We start from the raw sequence: 26,641 nt of genomic DNA, 5'->3' as shown, positions 1-26,641 counted from the left end.
AGGCGACCCCCAGGTCGCTACCCCTGGCTTGGTTGCTGGTGACGGCAGGCGAGGCGTGACAGGAGCAGGTACTGACAGTGGCGTGTAAGCGTACTGCAGGTGACAGGCTGAACACAGGAACAGCAGAGAGACGGGAAGCAGGAACCAGGGACTAGGAGCAGGGACTGGGTAGCGGACAGGAATCAGGAACAAGGACTAGGGACCAGGTAGCGGACAGGTATCAGGAACAACAGGGAGCTGGGCCAAACGCTATGGGAAGCATGTAGAGGCTCCAACACAGGGGACAGGGCATGCTGGGATTTATAGGGAGTGATTGGGTGCAACTACCAATTAGGGGCGGACTGGCTCTTTAAATCTGAGACAGCCGGCGCGCGCGCGCCCTAGGAGGCGGGGACGCGCGCGCCGGCCGGCACAGACGGAAGGAGGAGCGGGACGAGGTGAGGCGCCCCCCGGGGCCGAACAGACAGCAGCGCCGGGTCCCTGCACCAGGACCCCGGCGGCTGCCTGAGCTGGATGGCGGTTGCGGCGGCGTCCCGGAGCACGGGACGCCGCCGCGGCCATGACAGTACCCCCCCCCTTTGGCCTCCCCCTCTTTCTTGCCTGCAGGAACCCCTTGATGAGATCTTTATCCAGGATGTTAGCCTCGGGTTCCCAGGACCTCTCCTCCGGACCAAATCCTCTCCAGTCCACCAGGAAGAAACGTCTCCCTCTGACAGTTTTCATGGCCAGAATATCTTTAACAACGTAGACGTCGTCTGAGACGGCTTGTGGAACAGAGAACGGAGACTGATCGGAGAACCGGTTGAGGACCACAGGCTTCAAGAGGGAGACATGGAAGGCGTTCGGAATCCGCATAGTAGGGGGCAGGCGGAGTTTGTAGGTGACAGGGTTTATGCGTTTCAGCACCGAAAAAGGACCAAGGAATCGGGGACCCAACTTGTAGCTGGGAATCTTGAGTCGAACATATTTGGCCGAGAGCCAGACTTTGTCACCTGGACGAAAATTTGTGGCAGGTCTCCTCTTCTTATCAGCCTGGTCCTTCATGCGTTCTGAGGCTTTGAGTAAGGACTGTCGAGTTTGTTCCCAGATCGACTGCAGGTCAGATAACAGCTCCTCCACGGCTGGGACCCCAGAGGATGGAGAGAGAGGCAGAGGAGGACGAGGATGATGCCCGTAGACCACATAGAAAGGAGACTTGCCTGTGGAACTCGAGTCCAGATGGTTATAGGAGAATTCCGCCCATGGAAGGAGGTCGGACCAGTTGTCTTGGCGGCTGGACACAAAATGCCGTAGGTAGTTACCCAGGATCTGATTGACTCTCTCCACTTGCCCGTTAGACTGGGGATGGTAGGCTGATGAGAAGTCCAGCTTTACTTGGAGCTGCGAGCAGAGGGCACGCCAAAACTTAGAGACAAATTGAGAGCCTCGGTCGGACACAATGTGAAGAGGAAGTCCATGCAGGCGGAAGATGTGTCGGAAGAACAACTGAGCCAGACGAGGAGCAGAGGGTAGGCCAGGAAGAGCCACGAAGTGAGCCATTTTAGAGAAGCGGTCCGTCACCACCCAAATAACAGTATTGCCCGCAGATGGTGGTAGGTCGGTGATGAAATCCATCCCAATGTGGTGCCAGGGATGGTCCGGGACTGGCAAGGGCAAAAGTAGGCCGGCAGGTCTTTGACGGGGAGACTTATTCCTGGCACAGACTGCACAGGAAGCCACAAAATCCTTGACATCCTGGAGGAGATTGGGCCACCAGTAGTGACGGGAGATCAATTGCCCAGTCTTTTGAGTTCCTGGATGCCCGGCCACCAAAGAGGAATGCCCCCACTTCAAGATGCGTCTACGGAGCGCGGGGCGCACATAAGTCTTCCCGGGGGGCAGTCTCTGCAGAGCAGAAGTAGCAACTGGTACTAGGCGGTCGGGAGGTATTATGTGACGAGGAGATTCCTCTTGCCCCATGACATCGGATGCTCGGGATAATGCATCGGCCTTTAGGTTCCTCTCGGCTGGACGAAAATGGATGGTAAAGTTGAACCGAGAGAAGAAGAGAGACCACCTGGCCTGCCGGGGATTGAGGCGTTGAGCCGACTGGAGGTAGAGGAGGTTCTTGTGGTCCGTGTAGATGTTAACGGGGTGTTTAGCCCCCTCTAGTAGATGACGCCACTCCTCCAGTGCCAACTTAATGGCCAGGAGTTCACGGTCCCCAATAGTATAGTTCCTCTCGGCAGGGGAGAAAGTCCTAGAAAAGAACCCGCAGGTTCTGGTCTTGCCTGCTGTGTCCCTTTGCGAGAGAACGGCTCCTGCGCCCACAGAAGAAGCATCGACCTCGAGAGAAAACGGCCTGGAGACATCCGGGCGGACTAGGGCAGGAGCAGAGGCAAAGGCAGACTTGAGGCTATTGAAGGCTTGTTCGGCCTCTGGAGGCCAACGTCTGGGGTCCGCCTTCTTTTTAGTGAGAGCCACGATGGGTGCGACCAGGGTAGAAAAGTGAGGGATGAATTGCCGATAATAGTTGGCGAATCCAAGGAAACGCTGGATTGCTCTAAGTCCCACAGGGCGTGGCCATTGGAGGACAGCTGAGAGCTTGGCCGGGTCCATTTGTAGACCCTGGTCGGAGACGATATAGCCAAGAAATGGAAGACTGCGCTGATGGAAAACACACTTTTCAAGCTTGGCGTATAAATGGTTGGCCCGTAGTCTTCGGAGGACCTGACGCACTTGTGCCACATGAGTCTGCTGATCCGGGGAGAAGACCAAAATGTCGTCCAAATAGACAATGACGCAGACATAGAGGAGGTCTCGGAAGATGTCGTTCACGAATTCCTGGAAGACCGCTGGAGCATTACATAGGCCGAATGGCATGACCAGGTATTCGTAGTGCCCATCTCTGGTGTTGAAAGCGGTCTTCCATTCGTCTCCTTTACGAATACGGATCAAGTTATACGCTCCCCTGAGATCCAGCTTGGAGAAGATCTTAGCTCCACGAAGACGGTCGAATAGTTCAGGAATAAGTGGAAGAGGATAGCGGTTCTTAACAGTCACCTTATTCAAGCCCCGGTAGTCTATGCATGGGCGAAGGGAACCGTCCTTCTTCTGGACAAAGAAGAATCCTGCGCCAGCGGGAGACGTGGATTTACGAATAAAGCCCTTTTGTAAGTGCTCCCGGATGTAGGAGGACATGGCTTCAGTCTCGGGCACAGAGAGAGGGTATACCCGACCACGTGGAGGAGATGCCCCGGGAAGAAGGTCTATAGGGCAATCATAGACCCGATGAGGTGGTAGAGAGTCCGCCTCCTTGGCCGAGAAAACATCACCCAAATCTTGGTAGTCCTCTGGTAGACCGGCTAGAGGCTTGTCATTAGCAGGAGACCTCGTAGAGCACTTGGGTTGAGGAGATCTCAGACACCGGTTATGACAGTCCTGGCCCCAGCTGAGAACCTCCCCAGTTCTCCAGTCCAGCTTAGGGGCATGAAATTGCAGCCAAGGAAGGCCCAGCAGGATGTTAGAGGAGGAATGGCTCAACACATAGAAGGAGATCCTCTCCTGATGTAAGGCGCCCACCCGGAGGGCTAGGGGTGCCGTCTGGCAGTGCACAGTTTCGGTAAGAATCTCCCCCGTAACCGAAGAGATAGACCGGGGTTGGGCTAGCTGGATCACGGGTAGCCGCCATCTTTGGACCAAAGAAGCAGAGATGAAACTGCCAGCAGAGCCAGAGTCGATGAGGGCAGAAGTCTGGAAAACTTGCCCTGTAGGTGTCTGGATGGAGACGGGTATAGTCAACCTTGGAGAGGTGGCATTCACACCTAGGGAGGCCTCTCCCACCGGACCTAGGTGCGAGCGTTTCCCGGACGCTGAGGACGTTGGGGACATCTCTGCCGGTAGTGATCTGCACCACCGCAATAGAGACAGAGATTCAGCTCCATGCGGCGGGCTCTCTCATCAGTCGTCAGGCGAGCTCGTTCCACCTGCATAGGGACTTCTGGAGGCGACTGGAGTATGGGAGCAACGGGACTCTGGAACACCGGTGCCAGCCGAGGAAGGCGACGGGGCAGGCTCAGTCGTCGTTCCTGCCGGACCTCCTCCTCTCTCTCGGAAAACCGGTTGTCGACTCTGGTAGCCAGTAGGATAAGATCGTTTAGAGAAGGAGGAAGATCGCGGGCGGAGAGTACGTCTTTCACTCGGCTGGATAGACCCTTCTTGAAGGTGGCTATTAGGGCGGCCTCATTCCAGTCCAATTCAGCTGCCAGGGTGCGGAACTGGATGGCGTAGTCACCGACAGAGGAGCTCCCTTGTGAGAGGTTGAGAAGAGCAGTCTCGGCTGAGGTGGCACGGGCAGGTTCCTCAAAGACGGAGCGAAACTCGGCCAGGAAGGCCCAGAGATTGGCAGCAACAGGATCATCACGGTCCCACAGTGGCGTGGCCCAGGCCAGAGCTCTACCCTCCAATAGGCTGATGATAAAGGCCACTTTAGAGCGCTCGGTGGGAAACTGACTACTTAACAGTTCAATATGCATTGTGCATTGAGTCAGGAATCCCCTGCACAACTTGGGATCACCTCCATATTTATTCGGGAGGGCCAATCGGAGTCCCGAAGTGGTTGCAGGTGGTGGTGGGCGCTGGCCTGTAGTATGCTGCTGTAGGGCGGCAGTCAATTGCTGGATTTGCTGCGACTGCTGCTGGATCTGTTGAGCCTGTTGAGCGACCACTCTGGCGACGTCACGGAGATCAGGCACCTCGCCGGGATCCATGGTTGGAGCCTACTGTAACGCCCGGAGTAGTGGATCCACTGGACCGGCACCAGCGATGGCACAAACCTCACCAGGGAGCGGAGTCTAAGGGGCCGCTGGTTTTCACCAGAGCCCGCCGCAAGGCGGGATGGACTTGCTGCGGCAGGCGACCCCCAGGTCGCTACCCCTGGCTTGGTTGCTGGTGACGGCAGGCGAGGCGTGACAGGAGCAGGTACTGACAGTGGCGTGTAAGCGTACTGCAGGTGACAGGCTGAACACAGGAACAGCAGAGAGACGGGAAGCAGGAACCAGGGACTAGGAGCAGGGACTGGGTAGCGGACAGGAATCAGGAACAAGGACTAGGGACCAGGTAGCGGACAGGTATCAGGAACAACAGGGAGCTGGGCCAAACGCTATGGGAAGCATGTAGAGGCTCCAACACAGGGGACAGGGCATGCTGGGATTTATAGGGAGTGATTGGGTGCAACTACCAATTAGGGGCGGACTGGCCCTTTAAATCTGAGACAGCCGGCGCGCGCGCGCCCTAGGCGGCGGGGACGCGCGCGCCGGCCGGCACAGACGGAAGGAGGAGCGGGACGAGGTGAGGCGCCCCCCGGGGCCGAACAGACAGCAGCGCCGGGTCCCTGCACCAGGACCCCGGTGGCTGCCTGAGCTGGATGGCGGTTGCGGCGGCGTCCCGGAGCACGGGACGCCGCCGCGGCCATGACACCTGTCACCCCCGTGCCGGGCCCGACCCCCAGTTAGATCCCCTTATACTGACCTCATCCCGCCAAGTCCCGCTGCTGGAGCCGGTCCCGGGACGGAGATATCCCGGTCAGAAGCCGGTGCGTGTGCTGTGGAGAGAGGTCCGGCGTCCATAGAGAATGAATGGAGCCGTGCGCGCGCTACAGAGATGAGTCCGGCTCCATTCATTCTCTATGGACGCCGGACCTCTCTCCAGAGCGCGCGCAACGGCTTCTGATCAGGATATGTCCGTCCCGGGACCGGCTCCGGCAGCAGGACTCGGCGGGATGAGGTACGTATAAGGGGATCTAGCTGGGGGTCGGGAGCCTGTCACCCTGGCACGGGGGGTGACAGGTCCTCTTTAAACCTCCGTGGAGAGGGTGGATACAGCGGGAGGACCGCCTGGAAAACCAGGATACAGCCACAGCCATAGGCTGTAACCCGGTTTTCCAGGCGGTCCTCCCGCTGTATCCACTCTCTCCACGGAGGTTTAACACAGCTGGAATCATTGCCGAGAGTCCGGGTTCGTACAAACCCGAACCTCGGCAGGTTCGGACCATCCCTAATAGCAACCTAAATGGTTTCCATGATATTGGAGCTATATATCGGCCAGTCCCCTGATATATATGCAGACATTGCAAAATCAGTTTACCATAATTGTTAGTTACTTTTTCTGTACTTACTGCGAAACTGAAAGAATAAGTGATAAACCACATGTGGTTTTTGCATCCTGGTTTCCATATAAACAGCAGTTGCTATAGTGCAACCATTACGTAATCAAGCAACCTTTAAATGGTTATCTAGGCTTAGAAAAAACATGCCTACTTTATTCCAGAAACAGCACCACCCTGGAGGTGGTTTTGTCGTTCAGTTACATTGAAGTGAATGGAGCTGAAATGTAATACCACACACAGCCTGGGCACAGGGGTGGAGCTGTTTTTTTTTAAGTAGGTGTGTTTTTTTTCTAATTCTCTATAACCCCTTTAAGAGTTGAGACTCTGATATACTTTACAAACAGTGCACTGAGGTCAGTTGGTCATAATGAGGGAAGTTGTTGACTGCAAGCCAAGATCTTGAGGAATTAAATAAACTCACTTTTAAAAAACATTTTCCCTACATGTGATATTCAATATGATTACTAAAATATTTGTAAGTCTCATCAAAAATGGCTGCTTACCCCTTAAGGGTGCCTTCACACCTACCGACTCGCAGCGTTAATAACGCCGTGAGTCGGCTAGGTCCTGGCAGATCACTGTCAGTACATACACGCAGCGGTCTGAACGACCGCTGCGTGTATGTAAATCTGCCGGCCGCTTAACCCCTTCTGATGCCGGCCGGCCGGCCGCCTCCCGCTCAGCTCTGTATACATTACCTCCTGCTCTCCCGTCCGGCCAATGAGTGGCTGCGGCAGGGCAACACACTGATTGGCTGGGCGCGAGAGTAGGACGCCGGGACCCCGTGCAGCGAGGAGGCATCAGAAGGGGTTAAGTGGCCGGCAGATTTACATACACGCAGCGGTCGTTCAGACCGCTGCGTGTATGTACTGACAGTGATCTGCCAGGACCTAGCCGACTTGCAGCGTTATTAACGCTGCGAGTCGGTAGGTGTGAAGGCACCCTAAAACATTCCTAAAGTCATGGCCACTAGGTTTCTCACTTTTCTGCCTTCTGCTGTCTACTGCCTGCCTTCACAAGAAATCTGTCTATAGTAACAGCTAGATCAGGACAGATTACAGGAAGTGTAACAATACATGTTATATACAGCCTGCATGTTAGTTTATTAATAAACTATGATGTATTATAACAATTATAACAAAGCACATGTTCCTATTAATGTAAATGGCATCATAAATAAACTATGATGCCATTTACATTAATAGGAACATGTGCTTTGTTATAATAATGATAAGAACCAGGTAACCGTTTACCTTTACCCTTTAAGGCTTTTATCTTTTTTGTAGTGAAACACTTCAGAAGTGAGATAAAATGATGTTATGCCAGATCTGCTTTGTAATGTGAGTAACAAGATTGAAAGAGTTCCTGATATCATAAGGAAAGCGTCCTGGTATGTTTACACAGCAAATCTGTACCTAGTTGTGTCTGGAGACATGCGTAAGATGTGACCACCGAGCAAAGAAAACATGAACACTATAAAGAAAAGAATGTTAGATGAATCTAACCTACTGACTTGTGGACAGGGCAGTGCTCCTAATGGTACTTCGGACTGAGGATTACACTGCTAATAGCACAAGAACGGAGCAGAGGAGGAAGGTAAGAGAGATACCGTCCGTCTTGGTGCCCCTGCGCAGTAAGATTTGTCTAACCTGCTGACAGTTCCCCTTTAACCCCTTTGCGATCGCCGCATGTGTTTTCATGGCGGTCACTAATGGGCTTTATTCCGATGCATACGCCTTTTCACGGATTCTCCACGCCGGGTAGTTTAACCCGTTAAATGCCGCTGTCAAATCATGATAGGGGCATCTAACGGGTTCTGGTGGGTCCCGGTCGGTGCCACGGGTATACTCACGTGATCACGATGTCCCACGGCACCGACTGGTCCCCCAATGTTGCCATGGTAATGAAGCCTAATGAAGGCCCCCAGGCTTACCATGGATATGGCATCCTGCTGACAGACATGGCTGTGGCGATTGCAGGATGGTCACATTATACAATACACTGCACTACAGTAGTAGTGCAGTGTATTGTATAAGTGATCAAGGTGTTACTCTAGTGTACAGTAATGTATACTAGTGTAAAAGTTAAAAAAAAGTGCACCAAAACACAACCCTCCCCCTGCCCCCCATAATAAAAATGTATTACATTCCCCATATACAATAAACCGTTACATAAAAAAGATCAAAAACACAAATCCTCTACATGTTTGATATCGCTATGTCCATAAGACCCAATCTATAAAACTATATCAATTAATATATCGCACGGCACATGCTGTAAAAAAAACAAACAGAATAGCTTTATTTTATCAATCTGCTTTAGAAAATACGTCATAAAAGAGATCACAAAGTCATATACATGTAAAACTTGGCATTAATAGAAACTACAGATCTTCCTGCAAAAAATAAGCCCAAAACCAGCTCTGTCGTGCAAAAGAAAAGAACGCTATGGATCTTGCAATATGGGTTTTTGCTAGAAAGTTAGTTTCTATTGTGCCAAAGTAGTAATAGTTAAAAAAAAAACGTACACAAATTTGGTATCGCTGTAACCGTAGTGACCCAGAGAATACATGTAATACGTTATTAGTGACCGTCAATACGGATTTTTACGGCCACAGAATAGTCCAGTGGCGCCGGTAAGGCCCGCAGCCCTCCTTCTCTCACTGAGGGGTTGGGGTAGAATGTGGGGTCAGTCCCGGCCGGTCCCCACACTGGTGATCGCCGTTATTAACAGTACAACGGCGGCCGCCGGAAAAGGGCATTGCCGGCACCACTGCACGCTTACATCTCCTCTCACCGTGAATCCACAGTGAGAGGAGATGAAAACATGCCCCACCCCCTGGATTAACCCTAGTGTTCACAGTGATGGATTCCTAAAAAGAAAAATAAAACTCCCATTCTCTCCACCACCAGAGATGGCGGAGAGCATGGTGCAATGTAACCCAATGTGGTCCTGGTACAAGTGATCAGCAGTATATACTATATACCACTGATCACTTGTTCCAAATGCTGCCAGCACTTTATTCCCTGTCACCATAAATCAGTGGTGACAAGGGAAAAAAAGTTAAGTGCCCCAGATTACCTGTAACCACCCTGGATTACCTGTAACCACCCCAGATTACCTGTAACCACCCTGGATTACCTGTAACCACCCCAGATTACCTGTAACCACCCCAGATTACCTGTAACCACCCCGCATTACCTGTAACCACCCCAGATTACCTGTAACCACCCCGCATTACCTGTAACAACCCCAGATTACCTGTAAACACCCCGCATTACCTGTAACCACCCCAGATTACCTGTAACCACTCTGCATTCAGGGCCGCCATCAGGAATTTCTGGGCCCCGTACACTCAAAGTGTCTGGGCCCCCCAGTCGTCCCCAAAAAAACAACTTTGAAAAACCATATGTAAATTACCCCATGTAGTCATGTGGGCGGCCCTCAATGGCGAAGTAGTCATGGCTCACACAAAAATATCTTCTCTATTTACACCTGTAATTTCCCGAGTGCCAACGTCATTGCTGGGTAAAATAACAGATTGACAAAATATCAGGGCTTACCATGAAGAGATGACCCCCATTAATATAACACACATACATCGTATACACACAGCACATACTATATATATTACATACATCATATACACACAACACACACTGTATACATTACATACAGTCACACTTTAAACAGATATATACACGTATGTACATTTTATATTTACATCCATACTACTAATACACAGGGCCAATTCTAGCTTTTCTGCTGCCTGAGGATAAAATTAAAATGATGTTCTGCAGCAACTGAAGTGTGTATTATGATGTTCTGCTGCAACTGAAGTGTGTATTATGATGTTCTGCTGCAACTGAAGTGTGTATGATGAGGTTCTGCAGCAGCTGAGGTGTATTATGATGTTCTACAGCAGCTTAGGTTTATGATGAAGTTCTGCAGCAGCTGAGGTGTATGATGATGTTCTGCAGCAGCTGAGGTGTATGATGAGGCTCTGCAGCAGCTAAAGGTGTATGATGATGTTCTGCAGCAGCTGAGGTGTATGATGAGGTTCTGCAGCAGTTGAGGTGTGTATTATGATGTTCTGCAGCAGCTCAGGTGTATTATGATGTTCTGCAGCAGTTGAGGTGTATGATGATGTTCTGCAGCAGCTGAGGTGTATGATGAGGTTCTGCAGCAGCTGAGGTGTGTATTATGATGTTCTGCAGCAGCTCAGGTGTATTATGATGTTCTGCAGCAGCTCAGGTGTATTATGATGTTCTGCAGCAGCTCAGGTGTATGATGATGTTATGCCGCAGCTGAGTTGTATTATGAAGGTAAGCAGACATCATACTACACCTCAGCTGCTGCAGAGCCTCATTATACACCTCAGCTGCTGCAGAACCTAATCATACACCTCAGCTGCTGCAGAACCTCATCATACACCTCAGCTGCTGCAGAACCTCATCATACACCTCAGCTGCTGCAGAACCTCATAATACACACATCTCAGCTGCTGCTGAACCTCATAATACACACATCTCAGCTGCTGCAGAACCTCATAATACACACATCTCAGCTGCTGCAGAACCTCATAATACACACCTCTCAGCTGCTGCAGAACTTCATAATACACACATCTCAGCTGCTGCAGAACCTCATAATACACACCTCTCAGCTGCTGCAGAACCTCATAATACACACCTCTCAGCTGCTGCAGAACTTCATAATACACACATCTCAGCTGCTGCTGAACCTCATAATACCCACATCTCAGCTGCTGCAGAACCTCATAATACACACATCTCAGCTGCTGCAGAACCTCATAATACACACATCTCAGCTGCTGCAGAACCTCATAATACACACCTCTCAGCTGCTGCAGAACTTCATTAGCCTCTCACTTTATAAAGAACCAAGCATCATCTTTTAGCTATAATTGTACAAGTTTCAGCATACAGCACAGAGGGGCTGATGATACAGATATCCAGTGCTGTGCTCACCATTACTATCTGGTGTGCACAGGGTGGTAGCCTAACCCCCACTCCAGGTGACCCCCCAACTCTCAAACAAACAAACACACCTCACAAACCCACACACACACACAACTCACTAACACACACACCTCACAAACCCACACACACACACAACTCACTAACACACACACAGAACTCACTAACACACACACACACTTACATTCTCTTCAGGGAAAGTCTGGGGCAGCATGAGGTGCAGTCATCTTCTTCTTCTCTCCTGCACACAGCCGGCCCGGGCCCCTCCCCCTCCTGCTCCTCTTGTCCCAACAGAGAACGCAGCCAGAGAAGGTACCGAGGTGGCTGGGGAGAGGCCCGGAGGGAGTGAGGAGGGGGCCCTGCTTGTGTCTTCTCTCAGCTCTGCTCGTGATAGATGCTGACAGACAGCAGGAGCTGTGTGTGTGTGCAGTACAGTTGTGAGGAGCTTCAGCGGGCCCCCTGAATTCTAGTTTGGGCCCGGGCCCCTTACAACTGTACTGCCAATACTGCCCTGATAGCGGCCCTGTCTGCATTACCTGTAACCACCCCAGATTACCTGTAACCACCCCGCATTACCTGTAACAACGCCAGATTATTCATAACCACTCCAGTTTACCTGTAACTGCTCAGATTACTCATAACCACCCCAGATTGCCACAGACTGCCCGTAACCCGCCCCCCCCCACGCCTGATTGTCCATTACCACCTCAGATATCCAGTAAACATCCCCAGATTGCCTGTAACCACCCCAAATAGCCAATAAACATCCCCAGATTGCCACAGGCTACCCATAACCACTACAAATTGCCACAGACTGCCCGTAACCACCCCAGATTGCCACAGGCTGCCCGTAACCACCCCAGATTGCCCATAACCACCACAGATTGCCACAGACTGCCCGTAACACCCCAAATTGCCACAGACTGCCTGTAACCACCCCAGATTGCCTGTCACCCCCCCTAGATTGCCCATTACCACCCAAAACTGCCTGTGATCATCCCCAGATTGCCCGTCACCACCCCAGATAGCCAGTAAACACTTCCAGATTGCCCGTCACCACCCCAGATAGCCAGTTAACACCCCCAGATAGCCAGTAACCACCCCCAGATTGCCCGTAACCACCCCCAGATTGCCCGTAACCACCCCAGATTGCCCATAACCACCCAAGATAGCCAGTAAACCCCCCTAGATAGCCAGTAAACAACCCCAGATTGTCCATTACCACCCCAGATAGCTAGTTAACACCCCCAGATTGCCCGTAACCACCCCCAGATTGCCCGTAACCACCCCAGATTGCCAGTAAACACCATGAGATAGCCAGTAAACACCCCCAGATTGCCCGTCACCACCCCAGATAGCCAGTAAACACCCCCAGATTGTGCGTTACCACCCCAGATAGCCAGTAAACACCCCCAGATTGCCCGTAACCACCCCAGATTGCCCGTAACCACCCCAGATAGCCAGTAAACACCCCCAGATTGCCTGTCACCACCCCAGATAGCCTTTAAACACCCCCAGCTAGCCAGTAATCACCCCCAGATAGCCAGTCACCACCCCATATAGCCAGTAAACACCCCCAGATTGCCCGTCACCACCCCAGATTGCCTTTAAACACCCCCAGATTGCCCGTCACCACCCCAGATTGCCTTTAAACACCCCCAGATAGCCAGTAATCACCCCCAGATTGCCCGTAACCAGGCAATTTTTTCATTTTTACTTTCTAATTTTGAATACTTTCCTCTAATACCTGTGGGGTCAAAATGCTCACCGCACCCCAGGATGAATTCTTTGAGGGGTGCACTTTCCAAAATGGGATGACTTTTGAAGGAGTTCTATTCTGCTGACACTACAAATGACGCTGCAAACGCACCTGGCGCTCAGAAACTTCTTCAGAAAAATCTGCACTGAAAATGCTAATTGGCGCTCCTTCCCTTCTGAGCCCGGCTGTGTGCCCATACAGAGGTTTATGCCCACATATGAGGTACCTTTCTACTCAGGAGAACCTGTGTTACAAATTTTGGGGTGTTTTTTTCTCTCCTGTCGCTTGACATGAGATACAACGAATATATTATTTGAACATTTTTATTTTCAATTTTTTATGGCCTATTGGTGAATACTTTCCTCAAGCCCCTGTAGGGTCAAAACGCTTTTTATACCCCTAGATTAATTCCTTAGGGTGTGTAGTTTCCAAAATGAGGTCACTTATGGGGGTTTCAAGTATACAAGCCTCCTAAATCCACTTAAAAAAAAAAACTGGTCCCTGAAAAAAAAAACTGTTTTCGAAATGTCATGAAATTTGATAAGTTGCTGATACATTTCTAAGCCCTGTAACACCCTAAAAAAGTAAAATATGTTTACGAAATGAAGCCAGAATAAAGAAGACATATTGATAATGTGACTTAGCAACTAATTTATGTTCTATGACTTTCTTTTTTTAGAGGAAGAGAATTTCAAATTCAACAGTGCAAATTTTTCATGATATTTTGATGTTTTTCACAAAAAAAACACACAAGACAGTGACCAAATTTTGCTACTAACATAAAGTACTATATCTTACGAAAAAACAATCTCAGAATAATATATACATTTAGATTAAAGTTTCTCATTTTCAAAAGGAACTTGAGAGAAAAAGCACACCAAAATTTGTAACACATGTTCTCTTGAGTACTACGGTACCCCATATGTGGGCGTAAACCACTGCATGGGCACGCAGCGGGGCTCAGAAGGGAAGGAGCGCCAATTAGCTTTTCCATTGCAGATTTTGCTGAAGAAGTTTCCGAGCGCCAGGTGCATTTGCAGTGCCCCTGTAGTGTCAGCAGAGAGAAAAAAAAACATAAGTCACCCCATTTTGGAAAGTACACCCCTCAAAGAATTCATCTTGGGGTAGGATGAGCAATTTGACCCCACAGGTGTTAGAGGAAAGTATTCAAAATTAGACAGTAAAAATGAAAAACTCTAATTTTTTCCAATAATATGTTCCTTTAGTTTGAAATTTTTCAAATTCACGAGGAACAAGAGAAAAAAAGTACCCCAAAATTTGTAACGCAGGTTCTCATGAGTACAACGGTACCTCATATGTGAGCATAAACCACTGTATGGGCACACAGCCGGGCTCAGAAGGAAAGGAGCGTCAATTAGCTTTTTCAATGCAGATTTTGCTGAAGAAGTTTCTGAGCGTCAGGTGTGTTTGCAGAGCCCCTGTAGTGCCAGCGGAGTAAAATCTCGCCATAAGTAACCCCATTTTGGAAAGTGCACCCCTCAAAGAATTCATTTTGGGGTGTGGTGAGCATTTTGACCCCACAGGTATTAGAGGAAAGTATTCAAAAGTAGACAGTAAAAATGAAAAACTCGAATTTTTCCAATAATATGTTCGTTTAGTTTGAAATTTCTCAATTTCACGAGGAACAAGAGAAAAAAGTACCCCAAAATTTGTAACGCAGGTTCTCCTGAGTAAAATGGTACCTCATATGTCGGTATAAACCACTGTATGGGCACACATCAGGGCTCAGAAGGGAAGGAGCGCCAATTAGCTTTTTCAATGCAGATTTTGCTAAAGAAGTTTCTGAGCGCCAGGTGCGTTTGCAGAGCCCCTGTAGTGCCAGCGGAGTAAAATCTCGCCATAAGTCACCCCATTTTGGAAAGTGCACCCCTCAAAGAATTCATCTTGGTGTGTGGTGAGCATTTTGACCCCACAGGTATTAGAGGAAAGTATTCAAAAGTAGACAGTAAAAATGAAAAACTCGAATTTTTCCAATAATATGTTCCTTTAGTTTGAAATTTCTCAATTTCACGAGGAACAGGAGAGAAAATTCACCCCAAAATCTGTAACGCAGGGTCTCCTGAGTAGAACGGTACCCCATATGTGGGCATAACCCACTGTATGGGCACACAGCCGGGCTCAGAAGGGAAGGAGTGCCAATTAGCATTTTCTCTGCAGATTTTTCTGAAGAAGTTTCTGAGCACCAGGTGCGTTTGCAGAGCCCCTGTAGTGTCTACAGAATAGAATCCCCCCAAAAGTCACCCCATTTCGGAAAGTACACCCCTCAAAGAATTCATCTTGGGGTAGGATGAGCATTTTGGCCCCACAGGTATTAGAGGAAAGTATTCAAAATTGGCCAGTAAAAATAAAAAACTTGAATTTTTCCAATAATACAGGGCTCCAGACTAAAAAATTTACCTAGGAGCCATTGCATCGACAAAGAACTACAAGTCCCAGCTCACCTACAAAAAGGATTTCTCCACCTGTAAAAATAAAGTTCCACCCCAGCGATGCCCACAGCCGCACTTGTATCTATAACCCCGCCAGCTCCCAGTCCCTGGCTGCAGCACAGCACCTACCAGACAAGTAGTTGGTCCATTTCAGCAGTGAACCCTCCATGTCCTGCAGCCTCATAGCCCCGCCCCCTACAAGAGGCGATCTCGTCCATGAGCGAGTAGCCTCAATCCCCCGCCCAGGCCTCGGTCCCCCCACACACATTACTGGCCGGCCGCCACCCCTGCCGTCCCTCCGGTTGTACTCACCCACTATCTAAGCTTGGTGCCGCTGGGGTGAACTTGAAGAACCGCGGCGCCGGGTGAGGAGAGGCGGGAGAGAAGCGCTGGAGGAGTGTGGCGCCTCTGCGGCCGTCCGTCCAATGAATGACGGACGTGCTGGATGACGTCACTGGAGAAGCGTGTCCCCGCACACGTCATCCAGCACGTCCGTCATTCATTGGACGGACGGCCGCAGAGGCGCCACGTGATTCGGCGCGGAAGGCGGAAGTCCTTAAAGAGACAGCGCGCCGCCGGGGCCAGTCGCAAATGGCGCCCAGATTAATAAATCTGGGTGCCATTTGCAAGATGTCAGTCGCATTGGCGACCATTTTGGTCGCCATCTGGAGCCCTGTAATATGTTGGTTTAGTTTGAAATTTCTAAATTTCACAAGGAACAGGAGAAAAAATCTACCCCAAAATCTGTAACGCAGGTTCTCCTGAGTACAACGGTACCCCATATGTGGGCATAAACCACTGTATGGGCACACAGCAGGGCTCAGAAGGCAAGGAGCGCCAATTTGCTGGAGCAAAACCGCAGCTAGTAACAGTTATTAGAATAGCGCAGTTACTAAAATACAATAAAAAAAATTAGATTACAGGTAATGTGGGGTGGTTACGGACAGTCTGGGGTGGTTCCGGGTAATCTAGAGGTGGTTACGGGCAGTCTGAGGTGGTTACGGGCAGTCTGAGGTGGTTACGGACAGTCTGAGGTGGTTACGGGCAGTCTGGGGTGGTTACGGGCAGTCTGGGGTGGTTACGGGCAGTCTGGGGTGGTTACGGGCAGTCTGGGGTGGTTACGGGCAGTCTGGGGTGGTTACGGGCAGTCTGGGGTGGTTACGGACAGTCTGAGGTGGTTACGGGTAATCTGGGGTGGTTACGGATAATCTGGGGTGGATACGGTCAACATGGGGTGGTCACAGGCAACCTGCTGTGGTTACGGCAACCTGGGGTGGTTACAGGCAACCTGGTGTGGTTAGAGGCAACCTGGGATGGTTAGAGGCAACCTGGGGTGGTTATGGGCAACGTGGGGTGAATACGGACAACCTGCTGTGGTTACAGACAATCTGGTATGGTTACAGACAACCTGCTGTGGTTACGGACAATCTGGGGTGGTTGCGGACAATCTGGGGTGGTTACAGGCAACCTGCTGTGGTTACGGATAAACTGAAGTGCTAATAGGTAATCTGAGGTGGGTACCTGTAATCTGGCGTGGTTACGGGCAATCTGGAGGGGGTCACTGGTGGTGGGGTGGTTAGAGGCAAGGTGCAGTGTTCAGAGGCAAGGTGCGGTGGTCAGATGCAAGGTGCGGTGGTCATAGGCGACGTGCGGTGGTCATAGGCGAAGTGCGGTGGTCAGAGGCAAGGTGCGGTGGTCATAGGCGACGTGCGGTGGTCATAGGCGACGTGCGGTGGTCAGAGGCGACGTGCGGTGGTCAGAGGCGACGTGCGGTGGTCAGAGGCAAGGTGCGGTGGTCAGAGGCAACCTGCGGTGGTTGCGTGCAATCTGGGGGGTTACATGTAATCTGGCATGATTACGGGCAATCTGGGGTGGTTATGCCCAACCTGCGGTGGTTAGGGGCAACCTGGAGGGGTTACAGACAATCTAGAATTGTTACGGATAGAGTGAAGTGCTTATAGCTAATCTGGGGTGGTTACATGTAATTTGGGGTGGTTACAGGCAATCTGGGGTGATTACGGACAATCTGGAGGGGGTCACTGGCAACGTGTGGTGGTTACGGGCAACGTGCGGTGGTTACGGGCAACCTGCGGTGGTTACGGGTAATCTGGGGGGGGGGGTTAGGGGTAATTTGGGAGTAAACTGCAATTATTACTATAATAAAAAGTGTGTGTTTTATTTTTTTGTATATTTGTCACTTTTTGTACTTTATACATTCATTTTCACTGTATTACTATGATTACTGTGATATTTTCTATCACAGTAATCATAGTTCAGTGACAGAGACCAAATTGGTCTCTGTCACTTTAAATTTTCAGAGCTTGGCTGGTTGTGGAGCGCATGCGCACTTCATAACCAGCCAGGACGCCGAGGAGGAAGGAGCTCCGTGGATCCGGTGAGTATATGGGGAAGGGGGGGGGGGGTGACTGGGGGACGGGGGTGACAGGGGGGGGTGGGGGGCGACTTGGGGGGTGGGGGGACATCAATTTTTATCCCCTGTCACCAATCATTCATGGTGACAGGGGATAAAAAGTGCCGGCGGCACATGGCACAAGCGATCAGCGGTATATAGTATATACCGCTGATCGCTTGTACCGGGACCCCACAGGGGGGGTCCCGATGACTGCCCCATGCTCTCCGCTACCTCCGGTGGCGGAGAGCATGGGGCTTTCATTCATTTTTCTTTTTTGATCACTGTGAACAGACATTAGTCTGTTCACAGTGATCGCGGCAGCCATCTTGGATCCGATGGCCGCCGCGGGAGGGGGGGTTAGTGACTGGGGCACTAGGGGGCTGATCTGGGGTCTGATTTTTACTTATTTCATCTCCCCCTACCGTGGATTCACGGTGAGGGGAGATGAAATACAGCGGCGGCACCGGCCCATTAGTGACCGCCATTTCGGCGGTCACTAAGGGGTTAATGGGGGTCAGCTGCGGAATCGCAGCTGATCCTCATTATCTCCGGTGCTGTACACAGATGAGAGCGGGATCGCTGTCCCTGCAGCGATCCCGTTCTCATCACAAAGCCCCGTCAAAGCCGGAACGTATATGTACATTCCTACTGCACGGGGCATGTGCAAAATGAACGTATATATACAGATGGCTGACGTGAAGGGGTTAAGGCTCAAATAGGCTTGGTCTCTAAGGGGTTAATCAGCTGGGCAAACCTTTTACCTACTTAGGGGAACAATCCCACCATTCCTCCCTTTGCTATGCGCCTACATGTGGCAGACCTGGGTATACTAACCTGCAGTGCGCCAAATAAGTACCAGTAAATAAGGAAAAAGACTGTGTCACTGATGTGTTAAATGAAGTGAACGTAAAAGAAAAAAAAAACCTTACTATATTAATAGAACTACAAGCTCAAACAGAGAGGCTACTGGGAATCCAAGAGCTGGTGCTCTAAGGGGATAGTTATAATTAAAATGCAGGAAGACTGAGGATAGAACAGCAAAAGGATGTGAGAGTCCATAAAAACACAAAGAGGGTCCTGTATCAATAAATTCATATCAATTGAACACAAAAAGACAGGTGGCTCAACCAAATATTACATGAAACTACGGGGGTGCCACGAAGTCACCGGAGGGTGACGATACGCGTGGGGTTCTTTTCCGGGGGTGCTAGCTCCATGACCCTTGCTCCATTTAGGCACCGACATCCATTCTGTGTTGCTCCGGGTGATATCTCTTTATACATATATTTTGATATTTTTGTAGTACAGTATCTTGGCTTCCTGTTTTGCTGACATTTGGATTTATGTTTCCATTATCATGGTTTTTGATTATATTTTCTGACTTGACAAGGTTCTATTTTGTATAATACTGTTTTTCCAGGCAACACTAGTCTTTTGCACGCAGTGCCTAGGGATTTGACTTCTTTATTTTTTGACATCCAATATATCTTACTTGGGTCATGTTAACAATATTATTTGTTTGCTACCCCCCGTAGGTCTGATGCCCAATATTGATTGTGTGGGTAGACCATAGATTTGCATGTTCCTGATTGGAACTTTTTTAAGTGTTTTTAATTGTATTGTGTAGTGTTCTATGTGATTATATTCAATAAAATTTATTTTTTCTATTTTTCATAAATCGTATGGTGGAGTGCACTCCTTGATTCATGTCTAGCTCTTTGTTTCTTTTTTTGTTTAATAAATTCATATCAGTTATCTGGAACTGAACTTAAAAAAATATGGTGTTCCTCATGAATGCTATAAGGAAGAAGGTCCCTGTCACTTTAAAGCATTGCTTTTCTGTTTTTACAATGAATAGAACGGCATTGTCATGGGGATGCCGGTGGTGCGGGCTTTTTAAACCACAGCCCAGTTCCCATCCACAGCGTCTATTACTGCGCACCAACCCGGCCTGGAGCATTGGAGTTGGGCTGGCCAGTCCCCAGTGGGTGGAAATCCGCCGTCCCTCGATGACACGGCTCCATTATTGAAGTAAATCCGCTGCAAATCCGTGTTTAATGCAATTTTCCAGAATTGCTGCTAATGCTGCAGATTTCACCATTTGCAATGAAACACATGCAGATTTCGCTGGGGATTCGCACCTAACCTAATATGTAGCTAAAACAGACGCCATGTATGAATCTTTCCTTATGCTTGTTTCAGAAGTGGATTAAAAGTAATGGGTAAAATAATGGAAGCGCTTATATGTCTCCCACCTGCCGGATCTATTCCTGGGTCAAACTGCAGTGACAGTGTTTCAAAAAGATTGATGAAGATTGAAACCAGCATTAGGGCTTGTACACATCACCATTTTGCAATACATTAAGCTTCCATGTTTCAGTACATGAAAACCCTTTGAAATATACTGCTCAATGTATCCCTGTTCATCATCCCTGGCGAAGGCGTAAGGTTACGCTGAAACACGTAAGAAGAATTGTGGTCTTTAAGAGACTCCATAGCAAACTTTGTGATGTCACAGAGAACTTTCACGGAACGCCAACGCTGGTAAAGGTCATGCCACCGGCCGGGGCGCGCTCCAAGTGTGGATGATCATCATCTCCTGTTTGAAAACTGGATATTAAAACTATCTACGAAGGACTTTCATAGAAAAAATCTTACGCACTTGACCTGATAAGAGTTCTAAGTAGAATAGCTAGATGCACTTAGTTTACCATTTATTTTGACAAATTCTGGGAAGTACAGGTTGTTTCCTCAACAGCATCCACAGCAGCACACTACAAGCTAAATTATCAGCGCCGTTTGACTTTGTTGAAGTGTGTATTTTAAATAAATTGAATTCTACAACTTTATTTCCGGCAAAAACATACACATTTTTAAGTTAAAATATTAAGTGTACGTTCACACATACCGGATCCGCAGCGGATTCCTGCCCAGTAAACTCTATGGGCAGACAAACTTGCAGCATGATTCACATCCCGCTGCGAGTTTGTCCGCAGCCCGCCCCATTAACACCCCCCCCCCCCCCCGCCGCCGAAGCCTATACTTCACCTGGTCCCTGCTCCGGCTTGCTTCGGGGCTCCCGGTGTCTTCACGTCCCGCTCAGCCAATCAGTGCGCTGCAGCCGAGCAGCGCACTGATTGGCCTAGCGGGTCGTGCCGGGAGCCCCGAAGCAAGCCGGAGCGGGGACCAGGTAAAGTATTTGCTCCGTTGGCTGGGGGGCTAACGGGGCAGGCTGTGGACAAACTCGCAGCGGGATGTGAATCATGCTGCAAGTTTGTCTGCCCATAGAGTTTACTCGGCAGGGATCCGCAGCGGGTCTCGTGAATTCGCAGTGAGAAATCCGCTGCGGGTCCGGTATGTGTGAACGTACCCTCAGGGTACAAACACACACACCGTATACGCAGCAAATTTGATGGTGCAGATTTGATGCTGTGTTCAGTTATTTAGATCAAATCACAGCAGGAAATACGCTGCGTATACTGTGTATGTGTTTGTACCCTAAAAGTTATTCAAACTGTGGCTATATATTTAATGTATATTTTTTAAAATGTGTTTTTTTGTTCCCCAAATAACTCCACACACTGGTCTATGAGTCACATAGACGCAAAACATATAGTAAGTCGTGATGTGAACCTACCCTTAGTGTGACAGAATTATACGGCTTTACAAACAAATGCATATATAGTTGTAGTACATTGCTGGGTTATATAGCCCTTACCACTACACTGGTCTTGGTATTACTCTTACTTGCAGTACACATTCCTAACATGTTCTAAATCTTTCTTGATTGGTCAGTCCACTTGAGACAGTAATAACCAACCTTATACATATGTATTATCTTGTCCAAATGTAAGAATCATAGAGAAAAGTTCCAGAAGTTATGTGTATTGTTATGGCAGGCTAGCATATAGGGTGGAGAGGTGCTGCTTACCTGTCAGATTATGTGTGGCTCCCTCTTCAGGTGGTTATGTTTATATAGCTCTCTCCTCCTTCTCACTCTGGTCTGGCAGCTTGAAGCTGGCAAGTGTCAGTTCCTGTCCGGCACCACCTTCAGTGACTTCACTACAGTCTTATGACTGCTGCCTGTTTACTTGCAGCTGCTCCCATGTGCTCTCGCTGCCCGAGGCTGTTGGGATTTGTAGTTTCTGAAGCTGTTCTCTACTAAAAATAAAAGGGGCCCGATCATATTATATACATCTGCCGTTCCAATTATTTATACGATTGTATATACATCTACTTATGTTATTGTTTATCTACACTGTAGATACCAGTATAAGGTGTATGGAACCACCTAGAACAGATTTCAACAGATGATGTCGCTGGCTATAGAAATCGGCCGTGATAGAAAATCACGTCCGACCCCTTTGTTCAGAGAGAGATAAGCCACAGCGAGAGAGCTCTAGCTTCGTCTTACCCCTACCCTCTTTATAGACAACACAGGAACGCTCGGCCATGCCGAATCTTCCTGTGTATGGAGAGGACGAGGAGTGCACAGAAGATATAACTGACAGCCAGACGATTGTTCTGCTGTCATTTATTAAAGGTGTATGGGATTTTAAATATTATACAAATCCTAAATATACACTTATTACGGGAAATGCTTATAAAGTGCTTTTTTCCCCTGCACTTACTACTGCATCAAGGCTTCACTTCCTGGATAACATGGTGATGTCACTTCCTGGATAACATGGTGATGTCACTTCCTGGATAAAATGGTGATGTCACGACCTGTCTCCCAGAGCTGTGCGGGCTGTGACTGCTGGAGAGGATGATGGCAGGGGGACACTGAGGGACACAGGGCACTGGAGGGACACTGAGCATCCCTCTGCCATCATCCTTTCCAGCAGCCACAGCCTGCACAGCCTTAAGGAGTCTTCTAATATCAAATGTGATCATTGTTTGGTAAGTGGGAACCCAACTTCTGTTACCTGTACCTTTTCCAATAATGGAAGTTCCTGTTCCCTAAAAGTGAGCTGTCTGGACCAGGTACAACTATATGTGCTCGGAAACTCAATCACCTTTTCTGAATAGATTTTTTTTTTCTTTTAGAGTGAAGATTTGGTTACATCTCGTTCACCTTGCTGGCACTGTAATGCACATGCAAATCATCCACTGTTATCCATCCTATGTAAAAGTACCTTCACTGTGTTGAACAAAGAAACCCATGCACATTCCCTGTGTATTGTAGTGACTATCTCACTAATAGCCCTATTTCACGGAACGATTATCGTTCATAGACTCGCTCCAACGACCGCTCGTTAGCGAGCACTTAACGATTTTTTTAAGCAAATGATAACACATAATACGTGTGGGAACGTGAACGATATCTTTAGTGTAACGATTTTTTTGCGGTCGTTACATCATTACATGGTCGTTACATGAGGTAAAGAACTTGTCTATTCCTCTTTGTTGCAAAAAGATTTACTTCTAGTGGAACTCATTTTGGGCCAGAGAAGAACTATTCCATGTACAAGGTCTGCCAGATAAAAGACAATACATGTTACTCGCCTGTGGAGTTCACTTCACAAGGTTTTGATATGAATGTTGGTGAATTCTGAGTTTCCTAGACTCCTGGAGCATATGCATAAAGCAAAATGCATATGGAATACTGGAGGGCCTGGTCCCTACTTTTCTGAGTGAGTTACTATTGAGACAAAGGATCTCCTTTGTTCAAGATTCTCCTCTTCCATCCACATTCTTGCCTTTGTTTTGTCTCAGTGGGGAGCTGACAACCCCGGAGAGGTCCTGAATGTGCTTATGATTGGAGGTGTATAAGATGTGTAGAGACACGTGATGGAAATAAATAACTTTTTGAATTAATGGAGGTTTCTGTAGTTATCACTGGAGAACTAATATTACCGGCATCACCAAATCAACAGGAACTATGGCCTGCCTTGGACACTGATTTATGTTGCTAATTTACTAGAAAGTTGAATTAGGTCACCATTTGATTTCTGACTAATAATAATTTTATTTATATAGGACCTACATCTTACGCAGCACAGTACAATTGTGGGGGTATATATAGACAAAGTCAGACATGTAACCATCAGGTCAAACATGAGTGAGGGCCTGCTCACAAGGACATACAATCTATGAAGAAAAGAGTTGGAGATGTTACTATGGGGTTAGAAAGGGCCATTAGAAAGGGCTATATAATCCACATAATGCTTAATCGCCAGCCATCTCAATTATAGACCAGTTTGGCTCAGGACTAATTATTTAGGGCAAGTCCCTCATTATGCTGCTAAAGAATAGGATGTCTCACACACCCTCCACCCAAAGGATTGACATGATGGTGGAGTGCACATAAGGCTGGGTTCACACTAACGTTTTTCTCTCTACCACAGTTCCGTTTTTAAACAACATAAACGGAATCTGACATATCCGTCCAACAACCCATTCATTTATATGTATTTTTATTGTGCTCCGTTTGCATGTATTCCGTCATGGTTCCGTTTTTGTGAACGGAAAGAAAAATCCTGCATGCAGCTTTTTTTCCTCCGTTTGAAAAAACGGAACACAACGGAAAGTGCACTTCCGTTTTTTTTTTTACATTATAGTCAATGAGGACGGATCTAAACAGAAGGTATTTCCGTTCACTTCCGTTTGCAAGTTAACAGTTTTCATCAGTTTTTTCACTGAGCATGCGCAGAAGAAGTGCGAAACCAAAGGAAAAAAATAAACTGATATGAAAACTGATGCTGACTGATGGACAGTTTTTTAAAGCCAAAATGCAAATGGACAATGAAAAAAAGAGAACATCTTGCAATCAGTTTGCATCAGTCTGCTCATCAGTTTTTTCCTTATCCATTCAATTAATATGGACGGATCTGTTAGCAAATAAGGAAAATGTTAGTGTGAACCCAGCCTAAAACATCCTAATGAATAAACGGGGCAGGCGGACTCCGCATGAAGTTCTGTGAAAATTCCTTAGTGTGAATGGACCCTAATAAAGGTTTAAGTTATTAGCAGAGAGTAAGGGCCCTATTCCACCGGACGATTATTGTTCAGATAATCTTTAAATCGTTCGAATCTAAACGATAATCATTCGGTTGAAATGCAGTAAACGATTAACGACCGAACGAGAAATCGTTGATCGCTTTATAAGACCTGGACCTATTTGTATCGTTGCTCGTTCGCAAATCGTTTGCATTGAATAAGACGTTGTTCGGTCGTCCGCAGTAGATACGAACACAATAGCGAAGAAATAGCGAAGATAAAACGATCGCTAATACAATCATAAGTCACAATTATCGTTCCATGGAAATGAGTCAACGTTTTCAGGTCTTTTGCAATAGCGGTCGTTTGAGATTGTTAATTGTTAACGATTATGCAAATGATAGTCGTCTGGTGGAATAGGGCCCTAAAGCACTGGTAGGCTGGTAGACAGAGATGTAGAGAGGTTCAGCATTGTGGAGAACTTTGTGGGTGAGCAAGAGTTTACATTGTACTCTGTGCTGAGAGGGCAGCCAGTGTAGTGACTGGCACGGGGGAGGCTTTCATGTAGCGGCTGGACAAGGAAATGAGCCTGGCTGCTGCATTTAGGATGGACAAGGGCAGAGTTTAGAGAAGGAACGGCTGATTAGTAAGGAGTTGCAGAAATCCAAACAGATTCCCTCTAACTCCATTTGCCATGCCCCAACCACTAAGGAACATAACTTGCAGAACTTAAGTTTTTTTTCCATCTAGCATAGTTAAACCTACCCACAGAAGAGAGCAAGGCTAGGTTCACATTTCCACTGGGGCTCCTGAAGCCTCCGTCAGAGTCTGTTCATTAACACTGATACAGACGGATATCCAAAAGATCCCATTGACTTCAATGGGGTTCCGCGGGTTTCCATCTGGTGTCCGTTACTTTTACAGGATTTGAGCTGACAAAATATTACTTACCATTATAGCTAAGAAAACGTACTGGTGGCACCTCTGATGTTACAATCTCTACGCACTCAGAGACATGCGTGGACGGCGTTATCAGATGGCAGGGATGCCGGCATCTAGCGAGCGTGCCCGGTAAAAAGGGCACTAGTCGTTTTAACTAATGAATGACCATATTATTAATACTGGACCTATAAAAGGATATTGTTTTTCTTCATACACCACTTGATAACTGTTTCTTGAATATGATCATAACATGAACTTCTTATTACTGTTTATATTAAGTGTAAAATCATGAACTATACCTCTCCATTCTGTTTTAAATGTCTTGGATTACAAGTAACATTGTGTAAAGGCCGTATTACTTGTCGGGTCAGCGCTTGCTTCCTCCTCATTCCCCTCTCGTTGTCTCTGCTATTACATGCACAGACAGCGAGTGGGTGGAGAGTGTGTGTGTGTGTGTGTGTGGAAGTTTTGTAAGACGAGCAAAGCTGTGCCCATCGTGGTACTGTATGCACTAGGGTCGGGGAGCCCAGTACTGTACTCTGACCCAGAAATGGTGTACTTCTTCACACAGCAAGTCTCTCTCACCTTCCAGGATCCCACTTCTCTAAAGCAAAGTGGGACCTGTTGAAAGAGAGCGGCTATGTGTCAGACTCCTCTTCTCTCAGTATCGTATGCTGCCCTGGTAGACTATGAATGACAGGTGATCTGAGCACCGCCTCCTCAGTGATGGCCCCCCTGACAGGAGACATGTTACGCTTCCCTGTTTGCATCTAGTGTCTGTAGAAAGGGACCGGCCTCTCAGAACCAGTGGTGCACAGCTCTGGAGGTCCAGTCTCTGTATCCTGCTCTGTGGCACTCAACTGTGGCGGGCAAGTCCGCTGCCATGTGGATCGCTGCAGATACTCTCCCTACCGCAAGGAACAGCTGGAGACATGTGCACAGAGGAGTCACCTCTGGGAATGATGGTTTTGGTCCAGCAAGTGTCTGGAA

General features: G+C 48.3%; 1 protein-coding gene across 1 annotated transcript in view; it reads right to left on the bottom strand.

Annotated features, from left to right (window-relative positions):
- PLEKHB2 (pleckstrin homology domain containing B2) overlaps nt 1-21,931 on the bottom strand; it is a 50,302-nt gene extending 28,371 nt beyond the window's left edge. The window contains exon 1 of the mRNA XM_069975541.1: nt 21,699-21,931. The gene's annotated coding sequence lies outside the window, so the exon portion shown is untranslated. The remainder of the gene's footprint in view (nt 1-21,698) is intronic.
- Nucleotides 21,932-26,641: the final 4,710 nt, after the last annotated feature.

Source organism: Dendropsophus ebraccatus, chromosome 6, assembly GCF_027789765.1.
Source record: "Dendropsophus ebraccatus isolate aDenEbr1 chromosome 6, aDenEbr1.pat, whole genome shotgun sequence".
Taxonomy (NCBI): domain Eukaryota; kingdom Metazoa; phylum Chordata; class Amphibia; order Anura; family Hylidae; genus Dendropsophus; species Dendropsophus ebraccatus.
The sequence above is the reverse complement of the archived record's forward strand: the minus strand, read 5'-3'. Positions and strand labels throughout refer to the sequence as shown.